Here is an 18711-nt window from a genome sequence, read left to right on the forward strand (position 1 = left end):
CTCTTTCATCGACGGTACAGTAAATCTCAAAATATGGGCATATTGTAGTCATATAATAGTTCAAGACGATGATAAGCCACATACCGATGGCACGAACTGTAGGTTCACTAGATCAGGCGCGTTCATTCGCGACCAAACGAGGAGTGTAGATATACTTTTCCCAATACTTTTAAAACGGCGACGTGGAGGTCAAAGAACGATTCAAACTGCAGGAAAATGGTGTTGATAGCCAATGATTTATTATGCAGAAACTTCATTGGCACTGAAAGCCGCTTTTAATTTAATCACTATAAATAGTATCACAAGGGTAAACGCTGGTGATTACTTAAATGAAGCGCTATTGTAACAATGGCTCTGAGCACTATAGGACTTAACTACTAAGGTCAAACCTAACTAACCTAAGGACATCACACACATCCACGCCCGAGGCAGCATTCGAACCTGCGACCGTAGTGGTCGCGCGGTTCCTGACTGAAGCGCCCGGGCAGCGCTACTGTAACTGTGAGTAATGTTCCCAGACAATAGCAACCGCTGTTACTCTGTCATCCTGTAATAAAATAAATACTCTAATAACTTACCTATAATAGTAAGTCACTAACGAGGAGGGCTTACAATGGTTAAACGAAGCTCGGATATTCTAAATGAGTTGGGTTCAAACTGAAATACGAACAATCTAAGATAGTTTGACGGTATTTTTTTCTGAAACAAATCAATTATATGTCCGGCTGGTTCTTTCAACAATATGGGAGCCCATTTCATTGTTGTCCAAGTGACTTTCAGATACTAAACTTCCACAGTTAAAGAAACCGTTCCAGCCAGGACAGTGACTAGAACGCGTGACCCACATTTAAGAGAAATGGATTTCAGATACACGTCCGGACAGTTGTATTTACATTTTCCTCAACCTCTTCAGGCTAAAGTTTGGATGGTACTGAACGAAGACCATGGACTCTTACCGATCTCAATGGTATGTCTATAGATAAGATCGATGGTGACCGTACGTTAAACTTTATTGTTACTAAATCATTAATTTGACGGATCTGGCCGGTGGCAATTTTTTTCCCTATCGTTCGCAAAATTCATTAAACACTGAAAAGAAATATAGAAAGGTGTTAAAGAAATATGATGAATGTGCGTGCGGATCTTTCTCCCGTCGTTGTACGAGGGAGTGTCCTCGTCAAAGTCCGTTTATCCTAAGAAAGCGAAAGTGTAATGGAAAAGCCGGCCAGTTTGGCCGTGCGGTTCTAGGCGCTTCAGTCTGGAACCAAGTGACTGCTACGGTCGCAGGTTCGAATCCTGCCTCGGGCATGGATGTGTGTGATGTCCTTAGGTTAGTTAGGTTTAAGTAGGTCTAAGTTCTAGGCGACTGATGACCTCGGATGTTAAGTCCCATATTGCTCAGAGTCATTTGAACCATTTTTTGTAATGGAAAAGTGTTTGAAGCTTTTCTCTCGGAACCATTACGATAACTTGTCACACTGATTGATGTAAGGAAGGAAGGAAGGAAGGAAGGAAGAAAAAAGACAAAGAGAAACGTCAAATCATAACTTAGTTAACTTAGTAGATAGTTCTTGCTCCATAATCAGCCCGTTCGCAGTTATCTACGAGATATAGTTCTTCGTTAAAAAATGTAACATTGTCAGAATTGTGTCATCATCTTGCAAGATCAGTCTGGTTCAAGTACTGGTAGCTCAGTGTTCACGTTAAGAAGTAGAATTGTGTCATCATCTTGCAAGAAGATCAGTCTGGTTCAAGTACTGGTAGCTCAGTGTTCACGTTAAGAAGTATAGAAAAGTACACTCATGGTCATCCTCAGAAATTTATCCAGTGTGGGCGTGGAGTGCGGTGGAGTGGGTGGGGGCGGGGTGCAGGAGACGGGGGCAAGACTCTATAATTGCCGTTTTTTATGCACATAAGTTGGTAAGTTTCGAGATTTATCATGCGCCAAGAACTAAATTTTGTAAGTGATACAAAAACTCATTATACTGTTTGCCAAGAACTGGTGGTGATTCACTCACTTCTAGAAGTGTATGAGAATTTTGTAATGAATAAAAACTCTCTTCTGCAGTTTCCATGTGGGGTGGGGAGGGGGGTAGTGGATACTCTTGCTCCCCTTGCGAACGTCTGTGTGTTCAGAAAGGTAAGAATGAAGCAGCCTTCAACGTAATGAGTCGTCACTGGTGTCGCTTATATTATGTACTAAAGCTAGTGTCTCTGAATGTGATACGGAACGATTATATAGATTCAGTTGTAGGTAAAGCAAACTGCAGGTATCGATTAATTGGTAGGATACTGGGGAATAGTAGCTCGACTAGAAATGAAATTGATCATAAAACACGTGTATGAGCTACATATCCATGTATCCATAAGTATTGTAAAAACAGATGAACGTGTGTGTGTCTCTTCTGCACCTCTTCTTAAATCAGTGCACCAATTTCAACCAAACTTGGTACACATATCACTTACTGTCTGAACCACCTACATATCAAAGTGGTGGGGGTCGTGTTGAAAACGATGTTAGCTCCAGACGCACGAATTCCCAGACTTTTTTCATCCATTCTTTCAGAATGAGAGCACTTAGTGACGTGTAACGTACTTTATACATAATTTCAAAAAATTACCAAACTTTTTCTCGGTGACAACCTTCACAAAATGATTAAAGGAAGAAAGTTTATCATTAGTACGTTTTCGCTGTTCATGAAGTAAAACTGAGGCATCAGGCGTGACATTTTACTTTTTTACTTCTTTACTACTAACTGTACTCATGACAAATTTAACAGATAGTATCCACATACGCCGCTGAATGTACCTACAAAGTTATTGTACGAGACAGTTCAGGAGATACGACGCCATAGACACTGAGATGCGTGAAAAACTACCGCGTTATGCATGACGTTTAAATTTATTACTTCTTTGCTATTAACTCTGTTCACAACACATTCGCCGGCCGGTGTGGCCGAGCGGTTCTAGGTGCTTCAATCTGGAACCGCGCGACCGCTACGGTCGCAGGTTCGAATCCTGCCTAGGGCATGGATGTGTGTGATGTCCTTAGGTTAGTTAGGTTTAAGTAGTTCTAAGTTCTAGGGGACTGATGACCTCAGATGTTAAGTCCCATAGTGCTCAGAGCCATATGAACCATTTGAACCACAACACATTCCGCAGACATTATCCACAATGCCGCTGAATGTATCTACAAAATTATATCATTCTACGGCACATAGTTGAGGAGATATGGCATCATAAGCATTGAGTTGCGTGAATACGAAACTGTAGAGCTAAGTTTTCTAGAGATACCGGTGAAATATGTGTTCAAATAAGTGTGAAGTACGTTAAACGCAAGTTAAACATATGTGGCATGTCTGGATGGAAAACTACACCTAAGCCCCTGAATCGATTTCAAGCAAACTTGGTACACATTCTACTTACATTCTGGAAAGAAATGCTGGAGGGAGGGGGGGGGGTAACAACCAGGAACCGCCTATTGCGATGGGGGGTGATGATGTGGAGAGGGGATAGGTGGAGGAAGCGATGGACAAGCAGAGAGGGAGAAGCAGGAGATGGGCAAAGAAAATAGTGGAGGAAGAGATAGAGAGAGGGGGAGGAAGAGATGGACTGAAAGAGGGGGTGGAGAAGATGGACAGAGAGAGGGAAGGAGGACAGAGAGAAGGGGAGGACGAACCAGGCATAGAGAATAGGTGGTGTACAGAGAGAGGGAGAACGAAATGAACAGAGAGATGAAGAGGAGGAAGAAGAGGATGTGGATGGAGAGAGGGAAGGAGGAGATGGACTAAGAAGGGGAGGGGGGAGGCAGAGAGGGGGGAAAAGGAGATGGACACCGAAAAGGGAGGAGGAAATGGAGAGAAGGGGAAGGAGCAGATGCACGAAGGAGAAAGGAGCAGCTGGACACAGAAAGTGGGGAGGAGCAGCTGGATGGTGGGGGGGGGGGGGGTGGAGGAGGTGGAGAGAGGGATGGGGGAGAAAGAAATAGACCGGAAGGGAACAGGGAAGAGGAGACGGACAAAGAGAGGGAGATGGAGGAGAAAGGCGGACTAAGAGAATTGGGATAAACACATACCTGGGTAATGCAAGGTACTCAGCCAGTACTGGAAAAATTCTCCCATATTGTGATTATAGGGGACTTGGAGTGAAATGAAGGACATCAGTGTGAATCGTAACACTTTGACTGTACAGAAAGTTGAAGAGAAATGCTGTAAAATCTAAACTGACAGACAGTGGAAGTGTTCTTATAGCTGATAAAAATAAATAGCCAAAAGTGGCGGAAATCGGTTGGTTTTCGGACCGATATCTACAAGACACTTCAGCTCCCTCCATAATGCTCCCTACTATCTATGATGATGAGGCAAGAAAGACCTCACAGGCAGACACTGACCTTTAAACAGAACAGAAAGAAGCAGTAATAGTTCATATAATGAAAAATACTCCTTGCCACTCAGTTCTCAGCGATTTGCAGGACGTAATGGCAGTAAGTATAGAACGCCGATGTCATTAGAGACAGGTGAATAGTTCAGTTAAACTAGGATGTGATAGCGAATTGGTCATCGCATTGTTCAAGAAAACATCCTATGATTCTTCGAAATTGATTTAGGGGAACGACACAAATGTTGCTTTCGAAAGCATGCCATGACGCAGTGAAAGACTGTAAGAACCACAAAAAACGGTTCAAATGGCTCTGAGCACTATGGGACTTAACTTCTGAGGTCATCAGTCCCCTAGAACTTAGACCTACTTAAACCTAACTAACCTAAGGACATAACACACATCCATGCCCGAGGCAGGATTCGAAACTGCGACCGTAGCGGTCGCGCGGTTCCGACTGTAGCGCCTAGAACCGCTCGGCCACCCCGGCCGGCTGTAAGAAGCATAGATCATCCCTGTTTCCCAGAAGGGTCGTCAGACAGAGGTATGTAACTGTAGGCCTATATCGATTAATTCAATCTGCTGTTCAGTCATGTGAACGTATTTTATGGCCACGCATTATGACCTTTTTGGAGAATCATTCAACCAATGTCGGATGGGTAAAAAATTTTAGTGGCTGGGGAGAAAGCAGAAAAAGGAGTCCCACAGGTTTCAGTTTTGTGTCCATGCCTATTAATCATACACGTTTGTGACCTTCCATATAATATTCAATAAGCATAGTCGGCACTTTTCGCAGACGGTACTAGTGATATAATAAATCGCTTTAGAGAGAAAAAAAACACAGAAGAAATGGTAAATCATATTTTCGAAAGAGTTGTAAAAATGGTTTCTGAAAATTGACTCTTCCTAAACTAAAAAATAACTCACACACTTTATTCATTTCTGTAAACAGTCATACCAACAAATGATGTAGCGCATGAGCAGAACTCCAAATGTTTGGGTGTGCATACTGACATGAACTTGAACTGAGCTTCTCAAACAATTAAGTTCAGCTGCTTCTGCTCTTTGTATAACTGCTAATCTTGGAAACAAACGAATCAGATTCCCGACATATTTTGCGTATTTTCATTCAGTAAAGTTTTTTGGGGTAATTTTCTGCGGTACGCACCACTTAGAAGTATGTGCTGATTGCACAAAAGCGAGCAGAAAGAATAATACGTGGTGTTCATCCACAACGATATGTGCTAGTGGGTACTTCTTCAAGGAGCAGGGCATTTTAACTGCACCGTCATAATACCGATATTCGATAGTAAATTCGTCATAAATAATCCACCACAATTTGAGAAGAGCAGTGATGTCCATACCTACAGCACTAGAGGGAGAAATGAACTGAACCCATTATTAAAGCTGTCAGTGGCTGGGACAGGTGTCCACTACGCAACAACAAAAACCTTTGATCATTTGCCCAATAACATAATATGTCTGACTTTAAACTCATTTCTTCTGGACAATTCCTATTCCATTGTCAAATTTCTACATAAAAACTAGTAGCCAGAAAAAACATTTTTTAAATTGTAGCTGCTTGAATAAGACTAAAATAATAACGTGTTTATTACTGTTATTAATGTTAACACTAATCATATATACATATCATGTAAACTGACACGTCCCACATCATTTCGATAAAACACTCGTTCAAATGATCTATGGAACATATAACTTACTACCTAACGGGAATCTATTCTATAAAAATCAGAACGGATTCTACTAACCGAGGTCTTGTGGAACTGTGCTCCCTCTCCCCGTCTGTAAGATGCGCCATAGACGAACGTTCTCATATTGCTGGGATTGTTTTCCGGAAGACATTCAGTACCGTTCCGCACTGGCGTTACGTGAACAAAATACGAGCTTACAGAGTATCGGACCTGATTTGTGACTAAATTGATGGCTTCTTAGCAGGGAGAACTCAGTACTTTACACGTAATAGGATGAAATCAACAGATGTAAAATTATTTCATAAATACCTCCCGGGAGTAAAATATGATCATTACTGTCTACAGTATATGTAAATGATGTAGTGGATAATACTGGAGGAGGAAGACTGCATCGCCACAAGAATGTGGCGAATGCAGGGAGACCTGCAGAGGCTCCATTGTTGGTGCTGGTGTTCGTAGTTGAGACTGATCGAAAAATAACGTATTTCGCATAAATAGGCGAAGAGATCCATTGGTGTTCGATTACACCTTCGGTGGTAAATCACTGGGAAGAGTGACACCGTAAAATACCCAACAGTAACCATCCAGGATGAAGTCAAGTAGGCCGGCCGGTGTGGCCGAGCGGTTCTAGGCGCTACAGTCTGGAACCGCGCGACCGCTATGGTTGTAGGCCGGCCGAAGTGGCCGAGCGGTTCTAGGCGCTACAGTCTGGAACCGCGCGACCGCTACGGTCGCAGGTTCGAATCCTGCCTCGGGCATGAATGTGTATGATGTCCTTAGGTTAGTTAGGTTTAAGTAGTTCTAACTTCTAGGGGACTGATGACCTCAGAAGTTAAGTCCCATAGTGCTCAGAGCCATTTGAGCCATTTGAAGTGAAGTAGAATGATTATGTAAATTTAGTTGTAAGAACAGCAGATGCCAAGATGAGATTCATTGGAAGAACGTTAACGAAATGTAACGCATCCACGAAAGAACTGGGCGTACAAAACACTCGAGCAAAGCATTCTGGAGTAATGTCCGCCGGTGTGAAACGCTTATGAGATCCATTGAGCAGAAGAGATACAAAAGATCCAACGAAGAGCAGCGCTTTTGATCCTGGGATCGTTTGGTAAGCAGGAGAGCTTTCTTTATCTACAACTACGTTCGTCATCCGCAAACAGCTATACAGTGTACAGTGGAAGGTGTTTTGTACCACTGCTAAGCGTTCACTTTCCTCTTCCAATCTCAAATGGAACGAGGAAAAAACGACTACCTAAATGCTTACGCAGGCGCACTCATTTCTCTTATTTTGTCTTCGTCCTACTTACGCGAGATGAACGATGGTGGCAGTAGAATCGTTCTACAGTCTGTCGCACATACTGTTCTCTAAACGTCCTTAGTACTGCTTCGCGAAAAAAACATCTTTCCTACATCGAGGGATTCCCATTTTGGTTCACGGAGCATTTCCTTAATAATGGCGAGTTAAGCTAGCCTGCCGGTAACAAATCTCGCAGCACGTCCTTGAAATTACTGCTGTTAGCGCAATCAATGGAGACACTCGGTGCGGTAGCTGATGGTACCAACCGTAGGAAAATGCCTTTACGGTCGCTCCCATCAGTCACGGCGCCGAGTGTTAGTTTGGATTACGCAAGTAATACATTGTCCAGTCACATTTACGTGATGACTGCCTATGTTTGACTCAACGTTCATAACAACTAACAGACGACAGGTGGCAGCACTAGCAGTGGTGTGTCGGGAGGATGCAGGAACAATACAGTCGTTGTTGTAATGCGGAAACAGGGCGATTTATTGACGTCCAAAAAAACACGAGCATTGGCTTTCGGGCCACGGATGGGAGGATTTCCGAAATGGCTAAGTTTGTAAACAGTACATCGGCGACAAAGGCTGGAATTTGCACGCCAGTACCGCAACATGACTCGTGGCCTTTTCAGATGAATCACGTTTTATGCTCCGTCACACAGATGTCCGTTGGCGCGTACAGAGCGAAACGTCTGAAAGCAGGGTCAGGCCGGAGGAGGGAGCGTTATGATCTGGGGAACGTTTCGAGGCATTCCCTGAGTGATCTCGTCATTTTGGAAAGCACAGTGGATCAACAAATGCATGCATTTGTTCTTCGGGACTACGTTCACCCCCTACGTGCAACTTATTACTCCTCAGCACGATGGCATCTACCAGCATGACAATGCAACGTGTCACACAGCTCACGGTGTACGTGCGTGTTTAGAATAGCACCAGGATGAGTTAACCGTAGTGCCCTGGTCACCAAAGTCCCCGGATTTAAACCCAGTCGAGAATCTGTGGGACCACCTCGATCGAGCCGATCGCACCATGGTTCTTCAACCGTGAAACCTATCGCAGCTGGTGATGGCACAGGAGTCAGCATGGCTCCTAATTCCTGTCGGGCCTTCTAGAGCCTCATTGACTTTGTTCCTGCACGGCTTTCAGAGGTCCGGGTTTCAAAAGGCGGTTACTCATGTTTTTGATAGATGGGCACACTAATGTGATTCGATAGTGTATGTGTCTTCTCTTAATCCGACTTACTGGAGATCCCAAACATTCGAGCAGCACTCAAGAATCGGTTGGACAATGTCCTGTAAGGGGTCTCCTTTACAGATGAGCTGCACTGTGCTAGATTTCTCCCAGTAAACTAAATCTGAGCCGCGTGGGATTAGCCGAACGGTCTGAGGCGCAGCAGCCACGGACTGTGCCGCTGGTCCCGGCGGAGGTTCGAGTCCTCCCTCGGGCATGGGTGTGTGTGTTTGTCCGTAGGATAATTTAGGTTAAGTAGTGTGTAAGCTTTGGGACTGATGACCTTAGCAGTTAAGTCCCATAAGATTTCACACACATTTGAACATTTTTTTTTTTTTTTTTTTTTTTTTGAAACTAAATCTGACCATTCACCTTTCCCACAGTTGACCTTAAGTGCTCCTTCCATTCCAAGACGCTATGCAACATCACGCCTACCAAGCGAATGGGTGGAGGGGAGGGGGCAGGGGAGGGGGAGATAATAGCGTTGCCAGAGATACGCTCCGGCACACACAGTAGGGTGAGTTGCAGAGTACGATGTAAAATTTGTGCGGCTGAGGAGAAAGGAACTAACTGGAGGAACTGCACAGGAGATCTCGCAGATTTAGATTCGGTTCGTTACGAAGAGCCGCAAGCGTGCTGCGAAGCAAGGACGGAGCGCAGTTAAGTTGCGACGGGAGGCGCCTTACGGCCAGGTGGTGCAGGGCTAGCGCGCAGGTGATGCTGCTGACCCGGCTTACCTCCGCGCGCTGCAGACAGCCCTTCGCCGCGCTGCGAACCGCCAGCCGATCGCCGTTCAACTGTCTGCGACGTCTCCGTCGCCGCCGCTGCCGCTGCCGCTGCCGCCTTGGCGAGCCGCGCCAGCCCCCGGCCGCTAGTCTACCCCGGTTTCGATTACCGATGCCTGCCAGCACTCCGTACCCCGACGCTCTTCCCGTACATTCCATAGAGCCCAGCTGAGGGCAGACTCGAGCCGAGAGGTGCTTCATTATTTCTGGTCCCGCGGTTTTCCGAGTTCCAGAATCCTGTATGCCTCTTCCCTCTGCCAGTACCTGCTCCACATAGAGCAAGCATGGACAGCCTTTGGTGATGAGCGAACCTGATTCACATACTCACTTAAGCTCGCGGACCTCTTCGTCACGTGACGCATAAAGTCAAAACTATAACGTCCGTGACGTTAACGTTTATGAACAGATGCACCAATACAATGGCACCCCATTCCCTATACGCGACACCAACAAATTATACCACTAAACACGAAATTTTGAGAGTTACCTCATTTTATGTTCACCCAATTTTTACTTTTATTTACGCATCGTGAATATTTTTTACAATAACTGCCTTAGAAACTTCCAATAAAAAATTCTGCAATGCCGTTGGTAATCCTAAAATGTCTTCATGGAGAAATAAACGCCTATAAAAGCAACTGGTGTAGCTAATTCATTATAATTCTGCATTTGCAGTTACAAATGTTAATACGAGAAAGAAAAGAAAAACAAAATAGTACTAACTGCTTGTCGACTGGGATTGCGTATCCCATTGCCCTAACATCGCGATTTTCGGCCACAGACACGTCAGTCAAGTGTTTGAAATTGATTGTGTAAATATGTTCGTACACATCAGTATTAGCAATCACTTTTTACACGTTTGTCCAAAAATACTTTTGATGACTGATCGCTTAGGTTCAAATTCAAATGGCTCTGAGCACTATGGGACTTAACATCTGAGGTCATCAGTCCCCTAGAACTTAGAACTACCTAAACCTAACTAACCTAAGGACATCACAGACATCCATGCCCGAGGCAGGATTCGAACCTGCGACCGTAGCGGTCGCGCGGTTCCAGACTGAAGCACCTAGAACCGCTCGGCCACCTCGGCCGACCCGTCGTACTTTGTCCAGAAACTGATGATAGGTTTCTTCTGGGGTTTCCAGATTTTGTAGCTGCTGCGTGTATATGCTGCCGTCTTTTCAATAACGGGTTTACGTCTTGACAGAGTCGGGGACAAAATTTGTCACAAATAACTTGGAGACAAACGAAAACTGTTGGTAGCAGTTTTACGGAAGTTCAATTAAGGTGACCGGATCTATTTTTAATAAGGTTTGAAATCTTTACTTCTTTTGCATTTATTCCATTGTATGAAATTTCTCATGTTAAGAAATGAGAAGGAACGATCTGTTTAACTTGGTAAGAAAACTTTCTACAGTCAAGATCGCATAAATACTTATTTATTTTTGACAAACGGTTGCTCCAAACATTTTTGTTACAGAACGTGTTCATTGTCAGTTGGAAACTCAAGCCAAGTTATCATATTAGTAGATAAAATGTAGCACATTATGCAAAGGTTTGTCAAAACTGAAATGTTCACAGTCAAAAAGCACCTTGTGCACATTGCCATGTCCGTATATTTAGCGCTCACAGATGATGATTAAGTCTTAAGGAACATAATATACAGTGAAATGTACAATAGCACATCTGTTCTGTACGCTTGACGTGTTCCATTCATTGAGGAGCCACCTTAGACGGCGCGAATGAATACAATTTCTGGCTGATGCGGAACACGCCTTGAGGGCTATCAGTCAAGAAAAAAAGTAACATACGCATGTATTGTTTCCGAAACTTGACACTTAATAACGGAAGCGACCACTTCAAGCGGCAATATAAAACTCAGATCAATGCTTCATGTATTTAATGAATAATCAAATTAACGAATGCTATAGTCTATTTCTTTCATCAATATTAGCGAAATAAACTTGGTTTTCCGAAACCTGTTTACTGCAAAATACAAAATATTTTCCTTCTTTGATTCATCCAGACTGAATATTTTATCTTCCACGGGCATCTGTTTACAGATTTCGGACGAATACATTGTATGTTCCACATTGTCACCATCTATAATTTATTTTCGGAAGAATACATTGTACGTTCTACATTGTCGTCGTCTATAGTTTTAAACTAGAGCATATCCGTTTGCTTCGTAGTTGCTTGTACGATACATATCTTTAAAGTGTTAGCTTACACTGTGCTACTTTCTAGGGACGTGATCGGATCTACAGCATTTGATACACAAGATGGCACTAAAATGGTATTTGGGCCGGATCTTTTAGATTGTTCTGGCAAATGCAATGTTTCATTTTAATTTTTTGTACATATGTCTGCGCGCTAGTTGAGTGTTCTTCTTGTCTCTATTATCAGTACTGAAAAGTGGATCGCGTGGTATCTGTGTCCATCTAGTACAGGGTACACTTGGAGTGGAGAAGAGGCTAGCTAAGCATCGGACGAGAGCATCTAGCATGCACTGCAAGTATTGTTCGGCTGCACGTGCTCTGTATGACTGAGCATTATCCTCAAGAGGGACTGTGTTCCCTTCGGGCTCTTAAGCGGATGGTTTGACATAGCAGTCCAAGACACTGTCCCTATATTTTCTGAACTGCCAGGGATCTCTGCCACACATCTGTTCCTCCAAAACAGTGTCATCCCAAATAAGCATGCTTACAGCTCCCTTTCAGTGTTATTGTATCATGTGACTATCTTCATTCGCTTCAGAGTGAGCAAGAACCGCCGCCTACCGAAATAGCTGCAGGCGAATGAGTGGATGGTTTCCTCAATAAAGCCACGCCAGATGCCTTCATATATTCTTCGTTACCTGATTTAGCTCTGCATCTGATTCTTTTGGCTACATCAGATTTCCTTCTTTCCTTCATCATTTACCTAACAACAGGCTATCCGATCAAGCATAAGGAGCCGTTCATCCCAAATAATTCCCCACACTGCATAGACTCTTTCTTGAACCACTCTTGAATGCTTATCCTGATATGAACAACACTGGGGTTTCTTCCGGAAAGTAACTTTTGCTGAGGAGTGAATTGTGCACAACAAGGAAACGTCCTTTCAGGATGCAGTTGTTTCCCGATCGTAATGCGCAGTCATGTTTGTAGGCAGGTTGATGCTTCCGGGAGTGCTGGGATTGCACAGTTGGTAGAGAGATGTCCGCGAAAACCGAGTTCCGGATTCAGAATGATATGTCATGTAATTGAAAATTCTCAGCAGTATTCACTGGATTATGATTTCCTTATCTAAAAAAACTTGCTTTGAGCGTTATAATTTGTTACAAATGCACTTAACCATTTGCTTGTTTTACTCACGCTACTGCAAGTACTTTGTTTTTACATTACGACTGGTTCAATAACAGTGTAAAAACTATCGAGTATCCAACCATGTAATGAAGGAGCTGCAGTGCAACCTTAAATTACTGACATAAAGTTCACTGGACGCTATTAGAAATCGTAGTACTTACATTATGGTAAACCTTTAAGTACAGACATCACAATCTTTGAAGCCGCAAACGCTCCGATAAACAGAACCCGTACAAAAACTGTATCGTGGTGATTACGCTGCTAGGTGTCAGAGAGGTGAACGGTGAAGGACGTGTCACTTGAGACGCGCCACGTGGGATGCAGCAACCATGGAACACTAACTCGCCTTTGCGAATGGAGGTTGTTGTTACCTTTCCGTTCTGTATCAAGGATGAATACCGATCATGGGACGAATTTGTATAGAAAACCTACAAAACGAACTTATAATTCTTCGGCAAAATTGCTTCCCGGATATTTATACAACGGGAGAAGGCACTGCGCATGTCGCTGCACGTACGAGTAACGCGTACAGCTATTACCTACTACGATTTTGGCGTGTTCAACGTAGGGACTAGTAGAACTGTTACGAGAGATGCTGCACTACCCCCCTTCCTCTAGCTTTTTTTTATGTCATCACTGCTGTTCGAAAGTCTGCGTTCACTCCAGACATCTGCCCACATTCTGGGATCGTTATACATGTACCGGTTGGTTATAGGTAAGCTTTCCCTATTTAACACGTTGTAGCACGGAAACTAATTACCGTACCAGTACCAAACTTGGTATCGTTAATGTCAAGGACACGGAGAAGAGAAATAATGCAGAATCAGTTCAATTGAAACACTTTTAGTGTGCTGCTACGGTACATATACCATTACGTACCGGTACCATCACCGCTAGAAAAGGGGCTCAACATGGCGCCCATCAGTGTCCAGAAGAGCCTGAAAGCGCAGGATTGCATTCTGCACAGCAGAACGAAGCATGTCCGTAGGTCGGCCGAGGTGGCCGAGTGGTTCTAGGCGTTACAGTCTGGAACCGTGCGACTGCTACGGTCGCAGGTTCGAATCCTGCCTCTGGCATGGCTGTGTGTGATGTCCTTAGGTTAGTTAGGTTTAAGTAGTTCTAAGTTCTAGGGGACTGATGACCTCAGAAGTTAAGTCCCACAGTGCTCAGAACCATTTGAACCATTTCCGTAGGTATGCTGGCTACCTCTCTTGATATGCTGCGCTTCAGATCAACACATATGTGAATGTTCCCTTGGTAAACCCTGTCCTTTAGGTAGCCCCACAACCAGAAATCACAGGGAGTGAGATCAGGTGATGGTGCCGGCCAAGCATTTGGAAACAATCAGTTGACAATTCTATCGCTTCCAACTGTGTTTCGGACACGTAGGCGAACTTAATGAGCGACGTGCGGTGGGGCCCCATATTGCATGAAAACTGTTGAGTTCAATGCGTCTCTCTCCTGCAGGGCGGGTACAACATGCTGGCGAAGGATATCGCAGTAACGCTGGCCGCTCACATTGCACGTCTTTGGTCCTTGAGCGCCAACCTGTTCAAAAAAGAATGAGCCAATAATGAACGTAGCCGTGAAGCCACATCACACAGTGACACGTTCACCATACAGAGGAACGTCATGCGCGGTGGATGGAGGTGAAGATCCCCACACTCGACAATTCTATGTGTTCACCTCATCCGTCAGAGAAAAATGAGCTTCATCTGTCCATAGGGTGATCCACGGCCAGCCCTCGTCAACTTCAGCCCTTGCGAGAAAGTGCAGAGCGAAGTCAACACGTCGTTGTGCGTCCTGTGGTGCAAGCTGGTGTACGACATGGATCTTGTACGGATACCATTTGAGAATGGTTCGAAGCACCTCCCGTACAGTGGACCACAGGATCTTCAACTGCCGGACACAGCACGCGCACTGACTGACGATAGGGAATCGGGCCTAGCGTTGTCTGCCATAGCGACAGCGATTTCATCAACCACGTGTGGTACAAGCTGTCTTCGGTTTCTTCTCGGAGCGACGCCCAGTTCCCCAATTAATCCGAACTTCATCGTGGTCCACACAGCACGTGGAGAAAGAGGACCCTTCCGTAATCCTTTCAGCCGGCGATATTCTCGAAGTGCAGTTGCAGCAATACTGTTGTTTTGAAAATACAGCTTCACCAATAATGCCCTGCCCCTTTTGTAAAAGCTCATGTTGACACGTCAACAAATGCGCTGCGACTGGTCAGGTGTGTGAGACTATGCGTCACGATGACTGATCACAGCACCTGGTGAACGTAGTTGTAAATGGACGGTGGCGCTGTGACGCATGGAAATCATGCACCCCATACTCTGGACATGAATGCTAGCAAGTTTGGATCTCGTTTCCGAGTTGTAACGTGTTAAATAGGGAAAGTTTAATTATAACTACCCGGTACATCAACCTTGAATTTAGGCTTTACATTCTGGATTCTTTACATGTATGCATCAACCTATAAAATACGCTGTAAATAGAAAACAACGCAAAAAAACTAGAGCCAAGGTAATTATTGTAATATATCTTTTACATTCATCGAATTGCTCCTTAAATTTTGGATTCGTTACACGTATGCATCAATCTAGAAAAAAACACTATAAATAGAAAAAAGGAAAAACAGTTATAGCCGGGGCAATTATTATGATTTATCTTTTAGCTTTATCGGATTGCTTCTTAAATTTGAAACATGATGAAATTATCGATGCATTTCAAACCGCTGTCTTAGCGTATTGATGTCTGCCGTTTTACAAGGCAATGTGTGTTTGGGGTTATTGCGTAAATAGGCCTCAGAATATGACGCTGTAAACCAGCGCAGTAAAGATGGCAAATGAAACTAGAGAACATGAGAGGACGAAGTGTTCCACACAGCCATGAAAAGGCCGCGTGCTTTTTGCAGACTGTGTGTGAAGTGAAGCTTCTGCCACTAAAGAACCGATCGGTAACGGTAGCAACTGTTTGTGAAAATTCCAACAGCGTGACCGACGTATAGAAATTTATGAAGCTTACAGGCTATTCTAATCATCGTCTGACATGCACTAAACTGTGATAAAGGAAGGCAATGAGTAATCTTTCTATAGCTACTGCGCCAAAAAGCTTGAAACTATGGTTACTATGAAAAGTGACCAACACATCTGCAGAGCCGTTCAACACATTCGTATCCCAGCAGGAAGATCCTGAACTACACGTTGAAACCAATTTTAAGGGCTGCCTCTGTTTAAACACACATCGCATTATCCCTGGTCAGTCCTTTAGTCCCATTAACACGTCTGGGTTCCCTTTAGCGGGCGGCTCACAAGTGACGCTCACACATCAACCTTAATGAGTGAACTTTGGCCTTGAACAGCAGCATTCTTCAGGGACACGTTAAGACACTGTTTGACTCGACTCCGACAAATACTAGGAATATGTGATATCGCTTTACACCTTTCGTATGTATCGGCTTAGGTTGCACTGGACAACAAAAATTAGTCATTCCTACTGGTAATAGCGTACTGTGACGTTTTATACGATCTTTAGTGTACGTCGTCTTTCTAGGTAATTATCATAAAGTGCTGAAGAAAGTCTTTCTCTTGGTTTTTCCACGCATGACAGTCTTCAGCTATTCGTATCCATATACAGCTCCTGCATTTTTCGTAATGTCGTCCACCCATCTACAAATACCTCGTCATTTCACTGTTTCCTTTTGCTTGCAATCACTGGGCATTCAGTACCCTGGCTTTATGTCCTGATCAGCTACATTTCATTTTGATTACAGTCGTACGCGAAGAGACCATGCTTTTGATTTATTTTGTTTGTGAAAATAAGAAGAGCATGTTGAAAAGCAATGCCTCCGAATTTTTTATGTACAAACTTAATAGTTGTTTAACTAAAACAAACCTCGTTAACATTCTATTACATCTTTGTTCTTCACGTCTGCATATCTGCAGCCGCATTGTAGCGTTTATTATGGTGGTGTGTAGCGTAAATATGTGGATGCTCGGGAAACAGCGTGCTGTAATCGAGTTTCGAATTCGAGAAATTCGTTTCCACAGCAATACAGAGCTACATAATACACGAACGCTGCGACATCTGCAACAGTCCGACACCTCGCCTGTCATCGATCATCCTCCATATAGTCACGACTTGGCCCATCAGATTCTTATCTGTTTCCGGAACGTGAAGGACGCCTTTGATAGTGACAAATGTTTTACAGTGACGGAATAAACAAACTGGCTTCTCTTTGAGAGAAATTTGTTCGTCGCCAGGCTGTCTATATTGAGAAATAAATATGTAGACATGGGAATAAAGATGTATAACGTTAATAATGTTTGTTTCATTTAAAAAACCTTCACAGTTTTAGATAAAAAATTCGGAGGCATTAACTTTCAGTAAGCCCTCTTACCTCGTCTCACTGTCGTAAGACAAACTGACGGTAAAATTTTCGTTCCACACACGTTGAAACCTCTTAATACACTATGTACTTTACCAAAAACACTCCAGTTAATTTATATTGCCGTCTTCAGTTGTCACGAATACAAAAACTCATCCACTGATTCTATGACTTCATTATTAATTTGTGCTATTTTCTTTTCAATAGGTTTGCTGACGACAGTGTAATTCTGTGGGAGGTGGCAACTGGCTTGAAAGATCAGTTGAGCGGAATAGATAGCGTCTCGAACTTTTGAAGAGAGCTTATAAAATGAAATTCAAGAAAATTAAAACTAGGATAATGGATTGTAGTCGACTTAAATCAGGCGATGCTGATGGAACTGTGTAAGTTGATGAGACACAAAAAGTAGTCGATGAGTTTTGTTACTTGGGCATCAAAATAATCGATGATGAGGATCATAAATGGAGACTGGCAGTAGCAAGAACCACTTTTGAAAAAGGAATAATAATTTAACATCGCACAAAACTTCAAATGTCAGGAAGACTCATGCAATCGTATTTCCATGGAGTGTAGCTTTCTTCGTAATTGAAACGTGAACATGGTGTCCAGTTGAAAACTGTGCATTGTTGTTTAACTCCTGAAAGTAATATGGATTCAGAATAAAGAAAGCTTAATTTATGTTAGTCTATATGTTGCACTAGTATATGTATTTATTTTCATCATATTTACTTATTTTATAAGTAATTTTTCTCAATAGGGATTATGGCGCTTTCAGAAGCGTTGCTTAGAAAAGAGGCAACATGGAAATACAATTACGGTGTACCTGATAATGGAACGATCGTACTGTCGAATTATGGCATCTGCAATAATAGAAATACACTCAGAGTCACTTTAAAATCGGCGGCCTTTCAGTCAGGTGACACCTTTTCTTTACCCTAACATTGTCATAAGTGCTCTGGCAAATATTTTAGTACTCTGGCAGATATTTTAGTATGCACCTATATTTTATAATAAAAATATGTGTGGGAGCTTCCTTATTTGTACCTTTACTTTCAGCGCAGGACAGATACACAAGTGGTAAAAAGCAGTATAAATAAATAATATCACACATAAATTTTTTCTAGGTCCGTTCATATACTAGACTTTGCTACACAGTTCAGAAGAGGAAAAACAGAAGCGTTTGAAATGTGGTACTATAGGAGACTTCTGAAGACAGGATTGGTAGAAGGAACACTGAACCGAAACGGAGAAAAAAAAACCTGACTGGAAAAGGTAATCGGTTGATTCCACAGATTCTAAGGCATCAAGGAATCGTTAATTTGGTATTGGATGAAAATGCGAGGGTAAAAACTGCAGAGGGGAATCAAGGCTCGAATACAGCTAGCAGGTCCAAAGGAATGTAGGTTGCAGTTGTTATTCAGGGATGAAGAGGCTTGGACAGGACAGAGTAGCCTTGAGAGACATATGAAACCCGTCTCCGGACTGAAGACCACAAAGGCGACAGGTTGGTTATGCATCACTTCAGTCTTATTTTATTTGATTTTCAGGTGCCTTTCTAAGCTTTCTTT

Source organism: Schistocerca piceifrons, chromosome 3 (genome assembly GCF_021461385.2).
Source record: "Schistocerca piceifrons isolate TAMUIC-IGC-003096 chromosome 3, iqSchPice1.1, whole genome shotgun sequence".
In the NCBI taxonomy this organism is placed as follows: Eukaryota; Metazoa; Arthropoda; class Insecta; order Orthoptera; family Acrididae; genus Schistocerca; species Schistocerca piceifrons.